Raw genomic sequence first — 22513 nt, forward strand, 5'->3', positions numbered from 1 at the left:
TGGCTCAACAACATTGTAGTTAATCCGCAATACTAACCTAATTGACAGAGCGAAAAGAAGGAAGCCTGTACTGAATCAAAAATATTCCAATACATGCATATTGTTTGCAAAAAGGCACTAAAGTAATACTGCAAAAAATGTGGCATAGCCATGGGGCATATCCAATGCAACACATTACTGAGTAACACTCTCCATATTTTCAAGCATAGTGGTGGCTGCATCATGTTATGGGTATACTTGTAATCATTAAAGGTCCCACTCAGTCATCCTATTTCCCAAGTAAAAATTGCCTTTGAATGACCAAAACATCCCCCATAATATGTTTACACTATTAAAATGCACAGACCTGAATTTGCTTTACCTTTTCTCTCATCTCTAACTATCAGGAAGCCTGAAAGAACCGGCTGAGTGGGCGGGGAGCTTATATTCATGATCTCGCCTTGAATGCAGCTCTTTGAAACACCCTTGTGTTCGTTGCAAGGTAACAAGGTCAACAATGGGCCACATGTCATTGATGACCAGGGTGACCAGGGCCACGTCATTCCAAGCGTAAATAATATACCTCACCCCATTTTCTCAGCAAATGGCTCTCACGGGCAACAGAACTGATCATGGACTGTTGGATATCAGTCAAACAGCAGCAACACAAAATTGCCTTTCTATAGTTTTTTAACTCATTACAGAATAAAGTTCACTGATACATATCTGTGGGAAGTAGGGGTGCTGAGGGTGCTGCAGCACCCCCTGAAAAATCAGAAAAAATAAGTAAATAGTACAAATAAAAGACTCACAAAAGTAGTGCACTGGGCCTTTAATAGTCCTATATTAGTGGATATATCCGTCTACAGCACCATTCTATTGGTGCCTCTGCATTAGTATTATAAATGACAATATGTTCCGAATTGTATTTATTGATCAGACATATATTTGATAATTTACAATAGGCCAGCACAGTCAAAACATTGATCAACACGAACATGCACGAGAAAAAAGGTGAGAAATAATGGTGGGACATAATTTGACAGATAAAAAATATTATAATACAGTATAAGCACCCGGCCACCCTAGAAGTGTGCAGTTCCACATTGATTCGTAAAATTTGTAACACTCGTCTCCCGTCCGAATGCTTGAAAAATACAATAGAAAGTAACAAAATGTGACATCTTATCACGTAAAAGTGAATTACTAAGGCTTTAGGAAATGCAACCAACTACAGAGATTGATAGGGAGGGGAGCGGTGGGGGACCCATGTGCCGTACTTCAATCAAACAGGCTTCAGTCACCCCCAAGATTGAAGCGCTAGACAAATCCAGCTATGGCCTCCTCACACTGGGCAGACAGAAGTCCTGGGATGGACAGTTCGCACAGCTTCCCCACATACGGCTCTGGATGAAGGGCGACCTTGCTGAAGAGGAGATCCAGAAGCCTGTCTACGTAGCCGGTAATGTTTTTGGAAAGGGAAATGTTTGTTAAATGAGTAGTGAATTTAATTTACTTTAATTTACTAATTCTGAGTTCTGATGCTATTAATTAGTTTATGTAGTGATCTACTCATTCTACAATGTGTTTTCTGGTATTTTTGAAGCACTCAATTTCAAATATGGAATATTTGGTCCTGCACTTTTTGGTGAAACTTTTCAATGTTTGTATTTGGAATGTGTGTGCCTGAAATGCTTAATTGATTTGAAATAAATAACTGTGACTTACAGTACGCTGGGTCTGTCTTCACAGGCTTCACAGCATATCCCCCTTCTTTGCCTTGGGAAAGCTTGTATCACACCATTCCTGCTGCGGTGGTTGCCTGGGAAGCTGTGCAGACAGAATAGATGTTGAATTTTCTAAAATTACAGCTTGATGATAATGGAAAGACAAAAGGAGATGGAAAGTGAAATAATAATACCCACCCCCTAATCATCATGTTTAGCCCTAAAGACACAAGCTACATCAACTGTAAGACAACAACCCACACAATGGAATGGCAAACTATTATTTTCAGGGGTAAATTACAAAAAGTATAAACACCGCAACTCCTTTTGTTGACAACATTTCTTTGTGTCAGCTGTGTGCTGGTAGTTCTCAGACTCAATGTAGTGGGCTTAGGGATGGAAGAACAAAAACCATCATGTGTGTTACAGAAAATATACTGTTCACAAGTCAAAGCAGCCACAGTTACAGCCACTGTGTAAGACTCATCAAACTCTGATACTTACATTACGGTCATCGCTTTCAAGATTCACTGACCTAGGGCTGTGGCGGTCATGAAATGTTGTGAGCCGGAGAATGTCAAGCAAATAACTAACGGTCTCATGGAAATTGACCGTTAATTAACATAAACACACTTAGCATCTGCTGGCTTCCACGCATAGCCTACAAGCCACTGATGCAGACCTTTGGAACATCTACATTTAAAAAAGTTTAATAAATCCATGATCCATAAGGGAATGCAGCCGGGAAATTCGAGGCATTATAAAGATCCATGTAATATAGCCTACACCATCACAATTAATCCATTATTGATTTTAGACAGGTCTAAAGAAACATGATATGAAGAAAATGTAGTCTATTTCAGAAGAACAGAATAGCATACTCTGAGTTGTCCTTATGTTAGGCCCTGATCTGGCTAATCCATATGGCTGTGGGCTACACTAGTTCATCTAGCAGGCAAGATTTGCTTAGAATTCCGTGGCATTATTTTATAGTATGAAGAATACAATTGAACATAGCTGAATAAAATAGATAGGTTATTTTCTCTAAACGATTTGAGGGAGTGTACACATGTGGCTATTCTGTGTTGAGCAGTTAACAAAGAAACAGGTCTTCCTATGTGCTTAATTTAGAGTTATTGATTTAACTTTAGATGTTCTATAAATGTTGGGCTATATGTTTTGATTTTTAATACATTGTAAGACTGCATGATGTGACTAATGATGATTTGAAAAAAGTTGCATGAAAGGCATGATCTCTGCAGGTTGCACACATTTCATCAGTCTCTCATTCACATTTTAACTAGCACTTTATAATGCCTCGAATTTCCCGGCTGCATTCCCTTTGTGTGGTGGTAATGCCCCCTAAAAGAAAACATGCCTTTTGCAGCCAGTTGCCGTTGTGCCCTTGGGCTGACTATAATAATTATAATTCCCTTCTCCTAGCTGCATGCTGAAGCATCTCTCACCCACATGGCTCTCAGTCACGTGATCGGGTCTTTCTCACAGGCTAAAGTGAAGACAGACACATCTGGGACCCAATTGCGTGCGTCCTTATCCAATTCTGAGGCGCATATTGAAGATATTGGAAGAACTGTCCACATTTACTTTTTGTCAGCCAACAAGATGAGTAGGCCAAACAGCAAAAGCACTAGTCTATGTCAATCTACTATCCCCCATAGTACTAAACATTGACCTATTCTGTGCGAGAAATAAATAGTCTGGGACAGTTATGGGATGCAATAGATCCCAAATGAATACAACCACTAGCATCAAAAAATATATTTAAGCAATGAGCCTGCACATGCAAAGTGTTGCATTAGGCTCATAACGTTTAGCTTAAAATATTGCTAAACTATTTGACTATTTCTTCACATTATAAATGCAGCAATGCGCAGATGGCAGTAGTCTATAAGCATAAATGTTCCATTAGCAGGAAAACACTATTCTCAAGAGTGACCGAAAATGCGATTATGCTGTCATGCTTTAATTATAAAGGTGCATTTTTATGGTGAAAATTATCTTCCCCAAACTTGAAACTCACGCGCTGCTTATGTATGCCAGTTAGGCTCTACTCCCCTTGTAAAGTGGATTAATGTGCTTATTTTTAAGAAGTTATTTGGCCACTTTAGTTGTGATACAAACCTTATCAAAACATATAGGCTTATGGGCTAGGCTACATGAGGTGTGCGACTATGACTTGAAAAAGTCGCAAAAGAAAGGCATGGCTGTTTCTTGCCTTAAACTGGGCATCATTCACAAGTGATAATGTATCATTCACAAGTAATATGCTAATATTCTCACCCATCTGGCTATTCTTGATTTAATCTTGTCTTTACATATACTTTATTATATGTGTGTGACATTTGTTTTGATATAGAATGGACCATTCTCATGCGCCTGTCTGGAAACAGGGGCAGGGGGGAAAATATATGTAACCTATGCACTTCAATAGCGAATAGAGGACGCTTTTCCTGTGGTTCATTTTCATGCCAGCCAGGTAGGCTATACTCCTGTTGTAAATAGAAACAATACGCTTAATATTAGAACATTTGAGAAATAGATATAGTAGGCCTAGCCTATAGAAAGCTGATGGGATCCTCCTCTTTTTAGGGTTAGGGTCATTTGCATTGATGTCAGAGTGATTAGAGGGACAATAGACAGAGGTGTGGACGAGTCACATGACTTGGACTCGAGTCAGACTCGAGTCACAAATATGATGACTTGCAACTCGACTTTGACTTTAACACCAATGACTCGTGACTTGACTTGAGCCTTATGACTTGACCTGACCTGATAGGCTCCCCAAGCCCATATATAAAAAATTATGCTATTAAAAAAAGTTTGCAGCGCATCAACTCTTCATTTAACGGATTACAGTTTGAATCGGACAGCAGCCAATCAAATTGTGCAGGTTGAGAAAAAGTTGTGCGTGGCAGTGCAGAGGAACGTCGACGGGGGACTTCAGATGGAGCCCTTAGAAAGATGATACCCAAAATGTATACTTTCGGATATAAAGACGATGCTGTATCAACATAAAACTGATTGCAACTTGCAAAACATGCGGGAAGAAAATTACAGACGGAGGTGCAACAATTTCCAACTTTGTTCAACATTTGAAGCTGCACAAAGAACGCTAAGTCGTGGCTAATATAGCCGACAGCTATATATTTTATTACTTTACTGGTGTATCATGTAGGCTAGCGTAACGTTAAATCAATGAGCCTCCACACAGTCAGTCAGTGTGGGAACGTGATCATTGTACCCAAGATTGAGCTACAACTGGCCAGGCAGTTGGTAGCCTAAATCCTGCCCGATGTTCCTAAAACAAGGTTGGGCGATTGTGTACAAGCCTACATTGCCCGATTGCGCCACATAGCAATCCTCGATAGTCGATCACTATTGGGGGGGTCTTTCTCAGGGCTACCCATGTATTTCCATGGAAATGTAACGTTTATTTGGAAAGTAATAAATATATAGATATTTTTAAAAGCATTCATGATTTGAAATGTAATATACTGACTTACTCTTGTCAAAAATATGAAATGGTATTATATTTGATGAAGAGCACATTATGACTTGTTTAGGACTCGAAACTCAAAGTTAAAGACTTGAGACTTGACTTGATAATTGACAGCCTTGACTTGAGACTTGACTCGGACTTGCCTGTCTTGACTTGGGACTTGACTTGGGACTTGAGTGCTAAGACTTGAGACTCACTTGTGACTTGTAAAACAATGACTTGGTCCCACCTCTGACAATAGAGTGCTGAGTACCAGGTAGTTAGCAAGTTTGGTAGGCTACTAATGACCATCAGCAGGATCAGAGCTTGGAGAAGCCTCGTTACCATGATTAAACGGTCACGTGACTGGTGAACACCAGGAAATGCATCACCATAACAGACCTACACTGACCCACTGTTAATGTCGGTACAGCATCCTTCTTCACCATTAGCTTCCTTGCAAGAATCATTGAATGTTCTCCACAGGAGATGAAGCAACTTCGCTCGAACTGTGAACTGCAAACGTGTGACATGATTGTAATTTTCTGTGCAGCCTGTCAACCTGAAATGAAAAGCAGCTACAGCTGTCAGATGTCTTTATTCTTCAGAAAATAGTGTAATATTAAATGAACACTATGGCATCCAGTCACAACACAGTGGGCTTTTTCCGGCAGGCTGGTAAGTAGCTTGCTAGCTAAAAGTCACAACACAGATAAAAAGGAGTTAGTTACCAGTATTATTCTGCCACGTTCTGCTTGAGATATCTTATGGTTTGTAAACAAAGCTGTATGATGCGCTCATGTGATGACGGTTTTAAGACATTGCATATTTAAAATAGTTACAATTATAAGACTCTACAATTGGTGCATAACATTTCTGGCATTATGTGACGTTGCATAATGCCGGAAGTAATGCCTGCCTCCTGAATCCAAGCTTTTGACATGGTGGGAGGGGACCAGTAACTTTATGATCAACTTTGTCAGTGTACCAGCTACAGTCATACTTAGGTCAACCTACTATGAACTAGTTTCATCCACATATCCAATTGGACTAAAAACATTTTCACTGTTCGGGATCTTTAAGGACTAGAGGGTTCTTCAGGATAAAGAATTAACAGAAAGGAGATAAGCACAGGCAAAATCCTAGAGGAAACCTAGTTCAGTTTGCTTTCCACCAGATACTGGGAGATGAATTCACCTTCCAGCAGGACAATAACTTAAAACAGAAGACCAAATCTACACTGGAGTTGCTTACCAAGAAGACAGTGAATGTTACAGTTTTGACTTAAATCTGCTTCAAAATCCATAGCAAGACCTGAAAGTCGTTGTCTACCAATGACAAACAACAGAGCTTGAAGAATTTTGAAAGGAATAACGGGCAGAATTTGCACAATCCAGGTGAGGAAAGCTCTTAGAGATTTACCCAGGAAGACTCAAAGCTGTAATCACTGCAGAAGGTGCTTCTACAAAGTATTGACTTGTGCAAATTAGTTGTTTCTCTATTCCATTTTCAATGCATTTGCAAACATTTTTAAAAACACGTTTTCACTTTGTCATTATGGGGTTCCTTAAAACCTGTTAGGGCTAGGGGGCAGTATTTACACGGCCGGATAAAAAACGTACCCGATTTAATCTGGTTACTACTCCTGCCCAGTATCTAGAATATGCATATAATTATTGGCTTTGGATAGAAAACACCCTAAAGTTTCTAAAACTGTTTGAATGGTGTCTGTGAGTATAACAGAACTCATATGGCAGGCAAAAACCTGAGAAGATTTCATGCAGGAAGTGGCATGTCTGACAAGGAGTTGTTCTTCTTGTCTCTGGTTATTGAAGAGTGAGGATCTTAGCTGTAACGTGACACTTCCCACGGCTCCCATAGGCTCTCAGAGCCCGGGAAAAAGCTGAACGATATCAAGGCAGCCTCTGGCTGAAACACATTATCGCCTTTGCCAAGTGGCCGATCAGAGGACAAAGGAATTACGCGCGTGCCCGAGTCGACCCCGTGCTGTATTTTCTTTCGGCTGTTTACCTAATTGCAGATTCCCGGTCGGAATATTATCGCTTTTTTACGAGAAAAATGGCATAAAAATTCATTTTAAACAGCGGTTGACATGCTTCGAAGTACGGTAATGAAATATTTAGAAATCTTTTGTCACGAAATGCGCCGTGCGCGTGACCCTTATTTACCATTGGGATAGTGTCTTGAACGCACGAACAAAACGCCGCTGTTGGAACATAACTATGGATTATTTTGGACTAAACCAACATTTGTTATTGAAGTAGAAGTCCTGGGAGTGCATTCTGACGTGCTTTCACCGAAAAGCTATTTTAAAATCGGACATATCGAGTGCATAGAGGAGTTCTGTATCTATAATTCTTAAAATAATTGTTATGCTTTTTGTGAACGTTTATCGTGAGTAATTTAGTAAATTCACCGGAGGTTTGCGGGGGTGTGCTAGTTCTGAACGTCACATGCTAATGTAAAAAGCTGGTTTTTGATATAAATATGAACTTGATTGAACAAAACATGCATGTAATGTATAACATAATGTCCTAGGTGTGTCATCTGATGAAGATCATCAAAGGTTAGTGCTGCATTTAGCTGTCTTCTGGGTTTTTGTGACATTATATGCTAGCTTGAAAAATGGGTGTCTGATTATTTCTGGCTGGGTACTCTGCTGACATAATCTAATGTTTTACTTTCGTTGTAAAGCCTTTTTGAAATCGGACAGTGTGGTTAGATTAACGAGAGTCTTGTCTTTAAATAGCTGTAAAATAGTCATATGTTTGAGAAATTGAAGTAATAGCATTTCTAAGGTATTTGAAAATCGCGCCACAGGATTCAACTGGCTGTTACGTAGGTGGGACGATTTCGTCCCGCCTGCCCTAGAGAGGTTTTAAGAATCTATTGACCCACCCGTGTGTCCATCTAAGTAACATAATAAAAAAATTCCATTAAGTTATAGATGTGTTTTTTGTTTGGGCTGCGTCTCAATCCTCCGCATCTGCCTATGGCAGCCTTCTGCATCTGTGGTGGAAGGTGGCCAAGTTACAGCAGTTTTGTCAGACCATGAGACCTCCTGAAAATTGGTCTTCTCACAAACACGTCTGTAGCATCCGAACAGTTTGGCATACAAACTAATATGACCACTCTATGGAGAGATGAGACTCTCACCTACACAGTGGTTTGCTCTACGATCCCCACGAGTGTCATGGGACTCGTCTGAAGGTAACCCATACAAATGAATGGAAGTATAGAGGTACTTTGTGGCAGCAAAAATAAGGGGTTAAATATGTGTCCAAAAAAACAACAATATTTCCTGAGCTTTCTTATATCTCCTAGATATAGGACAGACACTTCAACACCTTATTCCTTATGATTCGTTTTTTTGCTCTCTTTTTTTGCCATTTATGAATGTGCTATTCAATGCGCTTCTATGGGTGAAAGTAGTAAGGGCCAAATGCAATATTTTATCAAATAATAATCATCTGTGGCATACCTGATATAACTATACACTGTTACTATGGTTACTGATGTAAGACTTGCTGACCTTCACTGACCTCTAGCATGGTGACCTCAGCAGAGGTGAGAGGAACAGGGGGAACTCTGGGAAGGAATCTCCATAGTTACACCATGGTGACCTATTTCAGCAATGAGTCAGAGGACATGTTGCGTTCTCTCCTTTTAGCCTCTGTTTATCTCTTCCTCCTTTTGTGTTTCTCTCTCACTGTCCTTCTTCCTCTGTGGCTGGTCGTGTCCACATAGCCTTACTTTTTTTGCGCATTAGATTACGTATTCTCAGTATGGATGAGCCCAGTATGTTGATATTTGTTGCTTACTGCATTTGTTTTACTAAGAAATATGTTCTAAATAGTATGTAGTATGATAAGTACAGAGTATGTAGTTTTAGTAAGTAGTAGGCAAGACACGGCCAATGTACTTTTCTCTCTGTGATTGTTCATCTCTCTCTCGCTCTCTTGTGTAATCTTGTTGAAATGGAAGCCTCATGTTTGGATAAGCCTTGTGTCTGTGAAGACCTGATGCATGATATCTAGACTCTCTCTCTCTCTGTCTCTCTCTCTCTGTCTCTCTCTCTCTCTCTCTCTCTGTCTCTCTCACTGTCTCCCTCCCTCCCTCCAAGGAGCATGACAGACAGACAGAATGAGGTGTTAGGGACAGAATACTGATGTTGTATGAGAAGCTAAGACATCCTATAGACATAAAGAAACGGCCGGCCAGATGTCATAATCTCTTGAGTCTAGCCTAGACTAGACATGATCCTTACAGACGCTTACCTTTCAGTTCAGGAATAATGATATGACATTCAGAAGGAAAATGGGATTCAATTGGTATATGTTCCTCTCATCATGATCACTCTGGTTGGGTGTGTGTGTGTGTGTGTGTGTGTGTGTGTGTGTGTGTGTGTGTGTGTGTGTGTGTGTGTGTCAGCAAAATCACCCTGATCTTGCAGGCTGTTTGATGGGATGTATGGTAATTTACCACTACTTCATATTCACAGTGCCCTCCCCCACCACCGTGTCTCTAACAACAAGCTCTCACAGTGTCACTGCAGAATTAGACGTTCATCCACGTTCTCCAAACGTCACATTCGGTTTTGTTGCTCCTGCTGCTCTGTATCTTTCTATTTTAAGGGTTAAGTTTAGGCACTCATTGTGCATGTTTAAGGTAAGGGTTAAGGTCTGTGATAGGGCTAAAACCAAAAAATAATCCTATAGCAACAGACAATATGAATAATTGTTAATAATTAATATAATGCTTGGACATGTTTGTAGGATTTGATACATTTTTGTTTGGGCAAATCAAGTCTGACAAATTACAAACTTTAGAAGCTTTTTTACACCTTGAATACACTGCAGTTTGCATTTCCTGCTGCACAGGGAAAAAATCTGCAACAACAGAGTGATCAAAATGAGAGATCAGATCTGTAGGCATACACAAAGAAGATGTGTAAAGAATTTCCTTTCAGATAATGTTAACGTATATTATATTCCATTCTATAAAATCATGTTTCGATTTTAGAATTCGTATTCAGCTACTCCAGAATAGTACAAACATTACATGTGTACATTGCGTATGTGCGTATGCACAAATACGCAAAAACGCACACCTAAGCTCAAACACACACACCGAAAGCGCCAACGTTGGGCCAGCAGGAAAACAAGTAAGGAGAGAGAAGTAATAGCCTAGAGATGTGATAACATGGCATTTGTATTTGGCTGTATCACCGTCCTAGAGGTAAATATGGTCAGAGAGAGAACCACCAGTGGTTAGTGTGTGCAAATGTGTATGTGTATGCGTGGGCGTGCAAATGTGTGTGTGGGTGCATGCGTGGGTGAGTTCATACAGCAGAGAGCAGAATAACATGTTACATAACAGCTGGTGGACACTGACTGCAGGTCAGGACCATGTCACTGTAACCTCCCAAACTGACATACTAAAGCTAGTGTTTATCATAGCGAGATAGAGGGAGGGAGGGAGGGAGGGAGGGAGGGAGGGAGGGAGGGAGGGAGGGAAGAAGGACAGAGACAGAGAGAAAGAGAGCGAGAGAAAAGGAGATATGTGGATCGGGTGTGATGAAACAAAAAGCGTGAAATGTATCCTGTATGTGTGTGTGTTCTCACTCTGACATTTAGTGAGGGCCAAAAGCAGAATGACTTTCACTGTCTTTTCAAGAGCTATATGACATTATCTATCTCCCTCCCTCTATCCCCTTCCTGTTTTTGTTCTTTCTGTCTTTCTCTCTATATCTTTTTCTCTACTGTTCTCTCTCCCTTTCTCTCGCTCTCTTTCTCTCATTCCCGCTCTTTCTCTCTCTTCCTCTCCAGATGGTATATAATCGGGAATTCTAATCAACACAGTTCGTACAGCAGGCATGTCCACACAGGTCCATCAATCAACTGATCTCACTGCTGACATATAAAATATGTCTGTCACACACACACACACGCACACACACGCACACACGCACACACACGCACGCACACACACACACACACACACACACACACACGCACGCACGCACGCACACACACACGCACACACACACGCACGCACGCACACACGCAGGCACACACGCAGGCACACACGCACACACACACACACACACACTTCAGCGGCGTATTACCTCTATACATCACATTGACAGAGAGCAGAGAGGTGCCATTGATTAATTGATGATCATTCTTCAAGACAAATTAACATTTCATCAATTAACAAACCATTATCAAGATTCTAAAGCCGTGTGTTTTTTTGTCTGTGTGCGTGTGTGCCTGCATACGTGAGTGAGTGCGTGTACATGCATGCGTGTGTGTGTGCATGTAATATATTTAAGCATTTAGGCACGAGGGGGTGTGGTATATGGCCAATATACCACGACTAAGGGCTGTTCTTATACACAACGCCACACAGAGTGCCTGGTTACAGCCCTTAGTTGTGGTATATTGGCCAAATACCACAAACCCCTGAGGTGCCTTATTGCTATTATAAACTGATTACCAACGTAATTAGAGCGGTAAAAATAAATGTTTTGTCATACCCGTGGCTGTCAGCCAATCAGCATTCAGGGCTCAAATCACCCAGTTTATAAAATCCAATATATCTCCTCTCTCAGCCTGACATCTTCCTGCTGTCTTACTGTACCAAGCGTGAACAGCTGTAATAAATGGCCCAATACAGTCCCATGATGACAATGATCTGATTCACAGCCAGCTGCAATTAATCATTGTACTCCCTTATGTATCACCTTAACCTGGATCTGGTTACAATGGTGCTGTCTCATGTATTACCTGAATGACTGGAATATTAAACAAAGCTGCCGTTGGCTCTAGCTGTATGTGATAAGGAGGGTAGAATGTGGAGGAAAACAGCTCAGTCTCTCTGGAGACGCAGAAGAGCTTAAAAAGAGGAGAAGAGAAAATAAGACGTACCTTTGTTTCAAAATATCGCTCTCACATAACAAACATGATTTATATATTGTTTCCATCAAAATGTATCATTATATTACACATTTGTCCACAGAATTTTAAAGGTAAACTGCATTTCCTGATTTGGCCTTGTTTTTCGTCAATGCTCATTAAGAAAAGCTAGCGGTCATGACTGAAGGCAAATAAGAGTTGTCTTGGGGGTGTGGTTTGATGTGGATGTTTCTTGGGTGTGTCTTCGCCATTCAATCACAACAAACAAGGCCAGTCGTGAGTACAGCGAGGCAAGCTAAGCTAGTTTTGCTATTGAGAGAACAAAGTTTTGAAGGACTTCTCCGTGCTGACTCGCCATTTCAAGATGGTCAGCTAAAGCATGCGTTGAGCCAAGCTGACAGCAGCTAGCTAGCATAGCATGGTGACAGCTGGCTCGCTGACATTTCTCTGTCAAATCAGTTATGGCAAGATAGCAAACGCATCATTAAATACATGTTACCATGGAAATGGCCCCTCTCGTCACAGAGACTGGTCATGAAGGAGCCCGACTTCTGCTCCTATATCAGAGAGGGAGAGAGAGTAAGACTGTCAACATAGTCATGGAAGCCAACAGTAAATACACAGCTGAACATATCCAATCAAAGATCCTGTTGCACAGCTAATTCACAAGGGACACGTACCAGCATGGCACTGACTGGTTGGCATTACTCACTCGGGCCCAGGAGTATTCCATTGGCATCTCCTTACAACATAAAAGACACACACATACACACAGCACTGATTACATTATCAATGGTGGTTAGGTGAATTCCAGGACAGATTGAGCAGATCAAATGTGACCAACTTGATTCAAGTGTCCTCCATTACTCTGAAGTGGGACTGGTGTCTGGCCACTGCCTCAGCCTTCTGTAACAGCCCCTGATATGATGGTTCCCACGATGCTGCTGAACAACAAATCCACAACAAATCCACCCATGTAGACTGTGAATGAAATTAAATACAATCACTCAGTTACATATAGCGATAAAAATGACTTTCTGCAGTTTGGAAGTAATTTATATGCTAATAGAGGGACTGTAACTACAAAATTGTTACAGGTCGGTGACGCCGTTACTAGGCAACCAGCTGTGTACGTTTTGCTATTTGCTGCCAAAGCCATAGCTTCATTTGTAGTAGAAAAATACCATCCTTTTGCCCTAGAAAATACACTATAAACTTTTATGAGAACAGGCATGTTGTTTTGGGTTAGCAGACGAAGCTCCCGAATGCTAGCTAACTTGCAAATCCGAGTTAGTTATCATATCTTTGTCCAAGTTGAAATCAGTTGGCTAGCTAGCTAATGTTAGCTTGCCAGTTCGAGTTGAACAATTATTGAAAGCGAACTGGCTACATCCTACGATGTACTAGCAAGCTAGTATCCAAGTGCCTGCCCTGTATTTATTCTAAATGCCAATGGGATACAGTTAGCTGTTGTTAGATAACTACAGTATCATTCCCCTCATGTGGTATCATAGCTAGCCTGGCTCGCTAGCATTGTCAAATAATATTGTATATCCAAGCTAGTATATCAAGCTTGTATATCCAAACTCGCACGTACCAGCTATCTACTTAGCTGATGTATTCACTAGTGGCCTTTACGAGTCCAAAAAGTTGGACCCATTCCGAAATGAACCTTTCCCAGCCCCCGTCCTAGCAGGAGGACTTTTGCCTCTTGGTAGGCCGTCATTGTGAATAAGAATATGTTCTTAATTTACTTTCTTAGTTAAATAAAGGGTAAATAAATAAAAAATCTAGACCCGATATGCATAAATACATTTTTACAATATAGAGACCCATTCCGAACGGACCCATGGACAACTAGACCCGTTCCGTATAGATCTAGTCTGATCCAGACCCGGTCTGATCCAAGTGAGGGAAGCAGCAGAAAAGTATATATTTAATCTACTTTATTAACCGGGGGTGATAAGTTGTGCGGGAGAGGAGGTGGCAGCAGGGGCTGTGCTGTGTGTGCAGGCTACTGTGAGTGTCAGCAAGTGACAAGAGGAACAGGGAGGAAAGAGGGAGAGACCGCAACCAACCAAGATGACTCGCGCTATAGTGGGCTAATAGCTGACATAGCTAGGTTATTTATCATCCAATATGATTAAGTAGTACCTGTCTTGACTGCATCAAACCGGGAGAGGCTAGTTAAGCTAGCTAAATAGCTAGGCTAATTGAGGCTGCATGGCTTTCTCATCCTACAGTTACAAACAACAACTCAATTCAGAATATTAAGTAGCAGCCTACCTGTTGGCCGTTGTAGCCTATCCTTCTCCTTTAACTTTTATTCCATCATTTTAATTCCATCTTCCATTGATTAGATATCTCTTAACTTTTTTCTCCTAACACAGAGACTCTCTCTATGACTGTAGCTTATTGCCGCTTTGATGGTTAATGATTGGCCAACAACAAGCTACAAGCACCACTCTCGTGAAACGCAAAGAGTAGCAGCATCAATAATGCAATTTCTCTTTCTCTCTTTCTACGGCAGCAGTAGCAGTATCTATATGGGTTCTTCCGGACAAGTAAGTTAAAATGGCACATACAGGTACCCGAGACCCATGACAATCATATCAGATCTGACCCAGAACCGTGACATTATTTAGAATTCTGGATCGGGACCCACTCGGGTGCAGAATCGGGTCTCGGGAATTTGGGTACAGTTGAACCGTGAAGACCTCTAGTACTCACCAACACCAGTGGTTTGATGGTTGGCAGGCAGCAGAAGTGACCGTGTCAGATGTAATCCATTCCTGGCCATCTGGCAATATTGTTGAAACGCATTGGAAGTTTGAACCAACTTCATGGAAGCCCTTTTCACTTCTATTTGCTGAGCAAAATGTGTGGGAGTTGCAGCCATATGCAGACTTGACAACAAATGTCCACATGGCAGCTGGGGATGGACCACAACATATTGTCTCTTGACAATTATTGGGCATCATTGGTAAAAATGGGAATGGAAGTAATCTATACCCAACCCTCCAGGAAGTCGTAACCAACTCACTTACAAAACTCTGCTTTGGACGAGACTGACTTTATGATTGAAATGATCCTATCTACACTTTGTAGTCAATTTTGATACTACTATTCATGGTTTTGACTCATATCAATGCCACATAGTCCGTTTAAAACCAGCGAAGTTGGTTCTGAGGGGCAGCTGACCTTTCAATAGTGTGTGAATGGATCAGAGGGGCAGATGGATCAGGGAAAAACACAACTGATACTGTATGTTTTCAGTGTGTATAACTATATATATTGTGTCTGTAAACTGTTTACATTATCCATAATGTATACAGCTTCTTGCAGCTGGGTGTTCTTGACCTATAGAGGAACACGTAAGCACAGAGCTCTGTATGTCTACTCCTGGCTTAGAGAGAGAGAGAGAGAGAGAGAGAGAGAGAGAAGAGAAAATAAAAGAGAAAGCGAGGAACCTTTCCTTCAACATCCTATAACCCTGTTAACCTGAATTAGAGAGCCAACCCCCAGGGGAATAGACCTTTCAACGTCAAGGTAAAGAGCAACACACATTGGACCGTGCAAGCACGGATACACAGACACACAATACAATTCTAGCATGGATGCACACACACGCACACACCTGCCCCTTGAGGAGGCATGTATACAGTATAAAGGTTAGGGCAATGTTTGATCATTGAATAATGTACAGAGGAGGAGAGTTAGGAGGAGGATGGAGTAGGTGGGAGGACGAGGGAGGACAGAGAAGGAGGGAGGAGGAGTATGGAGAAGGTGGGAGAAGGAGGGAGAATTAGGGAGAATGAGGGAGAAGAAGGGAGAAGGAGGGAGGACGGAGGAGGGAGAAGGAGGAGGGAAGAGGGAGGAGGGAGAATGAGGGAGGAGGTAGGAGAAGGTTGGAGAAGAAGGAAGGAGGTGGGAGGATGGAGGAGATGGGAGAAGGAGGGAGGACAGAGAAGGAGGGAGGAGGAGGAGGGAGAAGGAGGAGGGAGAGGGAGAACGAAGAAGGATGGAGAAGGAGGAGGGAATAGGGAGGAGGAGGGAGAATGAGGGAGGAGGTAGGAGAAGGTGGGAGGAGGAGGGAGGAGGTGGAAGAAGGGAGGAGGAGGGAAAAGGGATGAGGAGGGAGAAGGAGAGAGAAGGGAGAAGGAGGATGAGGGAAAAGGGATGAGGAGGAGAAGGAGGAAGGGGAAGAGGGAGGAGGAGGGAGAATGAGGGAGGAGATGTGAGAAGGTTGGAGAAGAAGGTAGGAGGTGAGAGGAGGGAGGATGGAGAAGGAGGGAGGACATAGGAGAAGGTGGGAGGAGGTGGGAGAAGGTGGGAGAAGGGAGAAGGAAGAGGATGGAAAAGGGATGAGGAGGGAGAAGGATAGAGGAGGGAGAAGGAGGATGAGGGAAAAGGGATGAGCAGGGAGAAGGAGAGAGGAGGAGGGAAGAGGAGGTGGTTGTTCTCATCAATCTACTGCTCTAGTTTTATCCTATTCAATGATTCATTTACTTACATTTAATCGCTTTACACCCCACCGCACAAGGTTTTTACACACACACACAAGTACGAACGCACACACGTACACACACACACGCATGCAAACACACACTCAAAGTTAAAGATGTGAGTGGTTGTCGTCATGGTGCTAGCAGCAAATTACTGTGACATTATCTAATTTCCGCTGAAGTGATCCCTTCTCTCTCTCTCTCTCTATGTGTGTCTCTCTTTCTCTCTCTGTCTCCTCTCTCTCTCTGTCTCTCCTCTCTCTCTCTCTCTCTGTCTCTCTGTCTCTCTCTCTCTCTCTGTCTCTGTCTCTCTCTCTCTCTCTCCTCTCTCTCTTTCTGTGTCTCTCTGTGTGTCTCTCTCTATGTGGGTGTCTCTCTCTCTCTGTCTCTCAATTCAATTCAATTCAATTCGCTTTATTGGCATGACGTAACAATGTACATATTGCCAAAGCTTACTTTGGATATTTACAATATAAAAAATAAATAAAAATGAGAATCAAAAATTGTCAACGGGACAACAGTAACAACAATAACCAACGGTCAATATAACCATACATTCAACAATAACAATAATCATACAGTTGAGGACATGTGCAGGTTTATTGGTCTGTCAGACACTGTCCCTCAACTTATGGCAGGCAGCAATGTAGTGCGCTGCCAACCCACAGCTCTCTGCGTCCTCCCCCAACAGGATGGGTAGCCTATCCTCATCAGAGAGGTCTTTAAAACCTTGAATAAGGATTTCAAATTTGGGGAAATGACACTCTCTAATTGTTTTATATTTTTGACATTTTGTCAGGAAATGCAGCTCCGTCTCAGGTTCTGCTGTTGTGCAGTGGTTGCACAGCCTTTCCTCTACAGGGAGCCAGGTTTTCCTGTGTCTACCCTTCTCAATGGCAAGGCTGTGCTCACTGAGCCTGTACTTTGTCAAGGTTTTTCTAAGGTTTTGATCAGTAACCATGGTCAAATATTTAGCCATAGTGTACTGTCGATTTAGGGCCAGATAGCACTGCATTTTGCTTTGTGTTTGTGCTTGTGTTTCCCAATAAGCAATGTAGTTTTGTTTTGACTGTGTTGTAATTTGGTTTATTCTGATTGATTGGATGTTCTGGTCCTGAGGCTTCAGTGTGTTAGTAGAACAGGTTTGTGAACTCAGCCCCAGGACCAGCTGGATGAGGGGACTCTTTTCTTTGCTCAGCTCTTGGCATTGCAGGGCTTGGTAATGATATGAGAGGGGGTCTCTCTCTCTCTCTGTCTTTGTCTCTCCTCTCTCTCCCTCTGTCTCTCTCTCTGTGTCTCTCTCTCTGTGTCTCTCTCTCTGTGTCTCTCTCTCTCTGTCTCTCTCTCTGTCTTTGTCTTTCCTCTCTCTCTCTGTCTCTCTCTTTTTCTCTCTGTGTCTCTCTCTTTTTCTGTCTCTCCTTTCTCTGTCTTTTTCTCTCTCTCTTTCTCTGTGTGTCAGTCGCCTGTCCGTTTCATCTCGTGTTTTGGGTCCATCTTTTTTCGAACCAGATACAGTCGGAAGGCAGAGGGTCAGTTAAGTGAACCACAAAGATGCAGAGCATACGATTGTTGTTGTTGTTGTAGCCTAATTTACGGTTCAAAGGTGCTGTGTCTGTGACCCACTGCTCTGCCAACCTATTACAACACTAATACATGGACCTGTGCACACACACACACACACACACACACACACACACACACACACACACACACACACACACACAGTCTTAATCCGATGCCACCTGCTAATGAGGGATGATCTCTTACCTTCTCAATATAGAAGTCCTCTGAGGTTAGAATAGAATGTAAAGACAACATTATAACATCACGATGGCGTGTGTGTGTCCGTGTGTGCATGTGTGTGACAGCTTTAGACGTCAACACATCTATGGATGCACTACTGTGCATGACTCACACTGAATCTACTTACAGGCTGTGTTGTGAGGGTTATAGCTAACGTTGTACAGATTGTTTGATGTTGGTGATGTTTTAGGGCTTTGAGACGTTAATATGAAATAAAGCCAGCGGGATAGATGACAATACTGCTAACATCTATGTGATTTTGAAATTGAGCGGATGTGGAGAAGCAGAATTGTAACTATTTGATTGTAACAACTATAGTAGATTGTTGGCCAGACAGTCTCTGTGAGACTCAGAAGAGAACAGACACAGAGGTTTAGGCAACAAGTGACTCATCGTCCCAATTGATTTTCAGAGAAGAAATGTTCCTCCTCAACCTGTTACATATTACATGAGGGGATGAAGGGGGACACTTATTATGGTGACACACACGCATCACTTTGTTCTTCCCCCGTATCCTCTCCTATCAATGGCTCAAGGAACCAACTACACAGGATGAAGAAATCTAAAGGATATCCCTGTATGAGCTTCTCTCTGTGTGTGCGTGTGCGTGTGCCTGCCTGCCTGCCTGCCTGCCTGCCTGCCTGCCTGCCTGCCTGCCTGACTGCCTGCCTGCCTGCCTGCCTGCCTGCCAGCCTGCCTGCCTGCCTGCCAGCCAGTGTGTGTGTGCACATCAACCACGTACAGTTGAAGTCGGAAGTTTACATACACCTTAGCCAAATACATTTAAACTCAGTTTTTCACAATTCCTGACATTTAATCTTAGTAAAAATTCCCTGTCTTAGGTCAGTTAGGATCACCACTTTATTTTAAGAATGTGAAATGTCAGAATAATAGTAGAGAAAATGATTTATTTCAGCTTTTATTTTTTCATCACATTCCCAGTGGGTCAGAAGTTTGCACACACTCAATTAGTATTAAATTAAAATTGTTATTAAATTGAAATAGTATTACATTTAAATTGTTTAACTTGGGTAAAACGTTTTCGAGTAGCTTTCCACAAGCTTCCCACAGTAAGTCCTCCTGACAGAGCTGGTGTAACTGAGTCAGGTTTGTAGGCCTCCTTGCTCGCACACACATTTTCAGTTCTGCCCACAAATTTTCTGTAGAATTGAGGTCAGGGCTTTGTGATGGCCACTCCAATACCTTGACTTTGTTGTCCTTAAGCCATTTTGCCACAACTTTGGAAGTATGCTTGGGGTCATTGTCCATTTGGAAGACCCATTTGTGACCAAGCTTTAACTTCCTGACTGATTTCTTGAGATGTTGCTTCAATATATCCACATAATTTTCCTGACATCTATTTTGTGAAGTGCACCAGTCCCTCCTGCAGCAAAGCACACCCACAACATGATGCTGCCACCCCCGTGCTTCACGGTTGGGATGGTGTTTTTTGGCTTACAAGCCTCCCCCTTTTTCCTCCAAACATAACGATGGTCATTATGGTCTATTTTTGTTTCATCAGACCAGAGGACATTTATCCAAAAAGTACAATCTTTGTCCCCATGTGCAGTTGCAAACCGTAGTCTGGCTTTTTCATGGCGGTTTTGGAGCAGTGGCTTCTTTCTTGCTGAGCGGCCTTTCAGGTTATGTCAATATAGGACTCGTTTTACTGTGGATATAGATACTTTTGTACCTGTTTCCTCCAGCATCTTCACAAGGTTTTTTGCTGTTGCTCTGGGATTGATTTGCACTTTTCGCACCAAAGTACGTTCATCTCTAGGAGACAGAACGCATCTCCTTCCTGAGCAGTATGACGGCTGAATGGTCCCATGGTGTTTGTACTTGCGTACTATTGTTTGTACAGATGAACATGGTACCTTCAGGCGTTTGGAAATTGCTCCCAAGGATGAACCAGACTTGTGGAGGTCTACCATTTTTTTCTGAGGTCTTGGCTGATTTATTTTGATTTTCCCATGATGTCAAGCAAAGAGGTACTGATTTTGAAGGTAGGCCTTGAAATACATCCACAGGTACACCTCCAATTGACTCAAATGATGTCAATTAGCCAATTAGAAGCTTCTAAAGCCATGACATAATTTTCTGGAATTTTCCAAGCTGTTTAAGGCACAGTCAACTTAGTGTATGTAATCTTCTGACCCACAGGAATTGTGATACAGTGAATTATAAGTGAAATAATCTGTCTGTAAACAATTGTTGGAAAAATTACTTGTGTCATGCACAAAGTAGATGTCCTAACCGACTTGTCAAAACTATAGTTCGTTAACAAGAAATTTGTGGAGTGGTTGAAAAACGAGTTTTAATGACTTCAACCTAAGTGTATGTAAACTTCCAACTTCAACTGTTTGTGTATGAGTGTGTTCCCATTCACAGCAAAGAGGATTATACAGCCTGTCCTAACAGAAAGGTGAAGGCAAAATGCAGACTACAGGGATGAATGGGACATGAGTGACAGTTCTGTGAAGCAGTGTATTGTAAAGCTCTTTGGTTACTCTCAATCTATGGTGGAGTTGAATGAACTAAAATGGACTGAATTAATTGACTTGGAATTGACCCCAACCAAGATTGAGCAATTGAACTGAATTAGTTGAAATGGAACTGACCCAAACATTATACTGAACCCCTGGAAACAAGGACAGGCTTATGCTTGAATATGTCAGGGATGAGATAGCACTGGAACAAGCTTGTCATCAGCCTCCATTATCCTACTGAGATCTGTCTGTCATCAGCCTCCATCTTCTTGCTGAGATCTGTCAGTCATCAGCCTCCATCTTCCTACTGAGATCTGTCTGTCATCAGCCTCCATCTTCTTGCTGAGATCTGTCTGTCATCAGCCTCCATGTTCCTACTGAGATCTGTCAGTCATCAGCCTCCATCTTCCTACTGAGATCTGTCAGTCATCAGCCTCCATGTTCCTACTGAGATCTGTCAGTCATCAGCCTCCATCTTCCTACTGAGATCTGTCTGTCATCAGCCTCCATCTTCCTACTGAGATTTGTCTGTCATCAGCCTCCATGATCCTACTGAGATCTGTCAGTCATCAGCCTCCATCCAGGCCCTATCACATCCGGCCTTGATTGGGAGTCCCATAGGGCAGCGCACAATTGGCCCAGCGTCGTCCAAGTTTGGCCGGGGTAGGCCGTCATTGTAAATAAGAATTTGTTCTTAAGTGACTTGCCTAGTTAAATAAAGGTGAAATTAAAAAAAACTCTTCCTACTGAGATCTGTCTGTCATCAGCTTCCATCTTCCTACTGAGATTTGTCTGTCATCAGCCTCCATGTTCCTACTGAGATCTGTCAGTCATCAGCCTCCATGTTCCTACTGAGATCTGTCAGTCATCAGCCTCCATCTTCCTATTGAGGTCTGTCTGTCATCAGCCTCCATCTTCCTACTGAGATCTGTCAGTCATCAGCCTCCATCTTCCTACTGAGAACTGTCAGTCATCAGTCTCCATCTTCCTATTGAGGTCTGTCTGTCATCAGCCTCCATCTTCCTACTGAGATCTGTCTGTCATCAGCCTCCATCTTCCTACTGAGATCTGTCAGTCATCAGTCTCCATCTTCCTACTGAGATCTGTCAGTCATCAGCCTCCATCTTGCTACTGAGATCTGTCTGTCATCAGCCTCCATCCAGGCCCTATCACATCCGGCCTTGATTGGGAGTCCCATAGGGCAGCGCACAATTGGCCCAGCGTCATCCAAGTTTGGCCGGGGTAGGCCGTCATTGTAAATAACAATTTGTTCTTAAGTGACTTGCCTAGTTAAATAAAGGTGAAATTAAAAAACCTCTTCCTACTGAGGTCTGTCTGCCTAGGTATAGAGAGGATCAGAGAGAGGGAGATGCAGGGTGGGAAGGAAGGAGGGGAGGATAAGAGGGGTGGACAGGTGGAGCGATAGAGTAAATGAGGGGAGAGGGGAGTGATGGAGGAAGAGTAAAGAAAGTAGAGGGAAAGATATAAATGAAGGGGTGGATGGAGAGAAGAGAGAGAGACTGATGATGTTGACCTGCACCATTTCATAAGCCAAATATAAATAGACCTAGAG

The 22513-nt window shown here is 42.3% G+C and overlaps 1 long non-coding RNA gene across 3 annotated transcripts; it reads right to left on the reverse strand.

Moving 5' to 3' along the window:
- Nucleotides 1-796: 796 nt before the first annotated feature.
- On the reverse strand, nucleotides 797-14563 carry LOC115173826 (uncharacterized). Of its 3 annotated transcripts, XR_003871670.1 has the most exons (6): nucleotides 14430-14563; nucleotides 12988-13124; nucleotides 12824-12885; nucleotides 12643-12700; nucleotides 1708-1809; nucleotides 797-1430 (listed from the first exon to the last, which is right to left on the reverse strand). It is a non-coding gene; the product is annotated as an uncharacterized LOC115173826 (long non-coding RNA). The 3 variants fall into 3 exon arrangements; XR_003871669.1 differs by having other exon boundaries at nucleotides 12824-13087; XR_003871668.1 differs by having other exon boundaries at nucleotides 12824-13124.
- Between the last annotated feature and the right edge of the window lie 7950 nt (nucleotides 14564-22513).

Source organism: Salmo trutta, chromosome 34 (genome assembly GCF_901001165.1).
Source record: "Salmo trutta chromosome 34, fSalTru1.1, whole genome shotgun sequence".
NCBI classification, from domain to species: Eukaryota; Metazoa; Chordata; class Actinopteri; order Salmoniformes; family Salmonidae; genus Salmo; species Salmo trutta.